Below are 2,604 nucleotides of genomic sequence, written 5' to 3'. Positions count from 1 at the left end.
CCTGCAGCAGCAGCAGCAGCAGCAGCAGCAGGAGGAAGCAGCAGCAGCAGCAGCAGCAGCAGCAGCAGCAGCAGGTGCACTCACGCATCACCAGGCAATTGATTGGCCAGGTCGGCGCGGTGGCCTCAAAGTCGCGGACAGGAAATCTTGTTTTGGTTTAAGCAGAACTTCGCGCCTCGTCTGCGCGCCGCACCTGCGCCGCAGGAATGAGCGTCGTGCGCTACTCGTGATTGATTGGCGCAGATCCTGTGCCTTGTTGTGGGCACATCCTGCGCCGTGATGTGTGCAGATCCTGCGCCTTGTTGTGGGCACATCCTGCGTGTGTGCAGATCCTGCGCCGTGATGTGTGCAGATCCTGCGCCGTGATGTGTGCAGATCCTGCGCCGTGATGTGTGCAGATCCTGCGCCTTGTTGAGTGACCCTCTAGCGCTGTGATGTGCCGTCCATATAGCTCTGTGATTTAGCGATTGCGGTGCGCTAAATGGAGAGGTCATCATAAAGGATCTAAATTTTACAACAATATGCAGGAAGGCCGCTTGTAAGACAGCAAAATGTGATATATTATCTCTAATTTGCTGCACGAAACAAATAGTGCCGTGAAATACTAATCGCGTGAAAGGCTTAATAATTTGCTGAATAAAATATAAATTATTTCGGGACGCCATTGAGAAGAATTAAGCTTTACTTTCATTCGTTAATTAAGCTTTAATTAAATTAAGCTTCACTGAAAAAACTCAGAGAAATACGTGAAACTTTGTCCTTTTAGCGACGAAATTTTTGCCGTGAAGTGAGTCATCCTGGTCCAGTTTGATCCGGCAAAAATACGGATCAGTCTGGGATACAGCGGTGATTATAATGACAAGGATATATATGATCAATGACGAGGACAATAGTGAGTGTAGGTTCACTTGAAACCGAAGACATAACGCATGCATAATTTAATCTTTTCTTCAAATCAGTTGAAGTTAATCTATTTTTGTATCTTATTTATTTAATATTTATGCTTATTTTTACATTTTTATTTATATGTTCAGTCATTATGATTAATTTGTTTAAAATTTAAAGTAAATTTATTATTTCCTTACGCAATCATAACTCCTCAGGCGGTCACGGCGGAAACGCTTCGAGATCTGCGTGTAAAAATTCATACAAGACAACACAGGAAATATCAGGCAATCTGTGTACTGTTTTGTATGGCTGCCGCAGGGCATACATGGCTTCACATTCAAGATCAAGTTTAGCGGCATGCCTTGAGTTACACGCGCTTGTTGGTGCGTTACTGGTGCGTCATATGCGCGTGACTGGCGCGTCATATGCGCGTGACAGGTGCGTCATATGCGCGTGACAGGCGCGTCATATGCGCGTGACAGGCGCGCCATATGCGCGTGACAGGCGCGTTATATGAGCGTGACAGGCGCGCCATATGCGCGTGACAGGCGCGTTATATGAGCGTGACAGGCGCGCCATATGCGCGTGACAGGCGCGTCATATGCGCGTGACAGGCGCGCCATATGCGCGTGACAGGCGCGTTATATGAGCGTGACAGGCGCGCCATATGCGCGTGACAGGCGCGTNATACAGCTGTTGCATCATACAGCTGTTGCATCATACAGCTGTTGCATCATACAGCTGTTGCATCATACAGCTGTTGCATCATACAGCTGTTGCATCATACAGCTGTTGCATCATACAGCTGTTGCATCATACAGCTGTTGCATCATACAGCTGCCGCATCATATAGCTGTTGCATCATACAGCTGTTGCATCATACAGCTGCTGCATCATACGCTAGGTAATGTTGTTAACGTTGATGCAAATAGTGACGGCAACTTGAACTTATTTCATTTAAGTTAATTTTTGAAAAGATATTTTTAAACAAACTCCAAATTCAGACGACGGTAAGTCAGTTATTCATTTAAATATTCATTCATTTAAAAGAAACTGATTATTAACAAGAGTTGTATAAGTCCGCATGCGCACGGCAGGTGTTGGGTGTGGCGGCCGGCGGTGGGAACCTCGCTGCCACTTCCGCACCTACGGAACAACTTGCCGGCGACACGCGAAGTCTGGGGGGGCTGTTGGTACCCCATCTGGGAGGGTGGCAGGGGGTAACAGTGGCTATTGGGGGAATGGGTGCGGGTTGGACGTTCAGTGTTGTGCAATAATGGTTAAATTTTAACGTTACTAGGTACTCTGTACAACACTAGGTCACTCTGTACAACGCTTTTAGTAAGTGTCGCTTCGCTTATCTGCGGCAAATGATGAACAACCTTAAATAAATTATTTCAATAACCTTTTACGCTTCGTTGGCCAAAATAAAGATCTCTATTTTGCTCCTAGCAATTGAAGGTCCGCTGATTAATGCTTATTCAATATAAGCAAGATGCATAAAAGCTTCGTGGTGATTACATTAATTTTAATATTTACGCATCATGTTGTAAGCTGTCCCTGCTGCGCACAAGTCTCCATCATACAGCTGCTGCATTATACAGCTGCTGTATCATACAGCTGTTGCATCATACAGCTGCTGCACCATACAGCTCGTGCATCATACAGCTGCTGCATCATACAGCTGCTGCATCATACAGCTGCAGCATCATACAG

This window comes from Hyalella azteca, unplaced genomic scaffold (genome assembly GCF_000764305.2).
Source record: "Hyalella azteca isolate HAZT.00-mixed unplaced genomic scaffold, Hazt_2.0.2 contig6857, whole genome shotgun sequence".
NCBI classification, from domain to species: domain Eukaryota; kingdom Metazoa; phylum Arthropoda; class Malacostraca; order Amphipoda; family Hyalellidae; genus Hyalella; species Hyalella azteca.
This window is presented reverse-complemented; position numbering follows the sequence as displayed.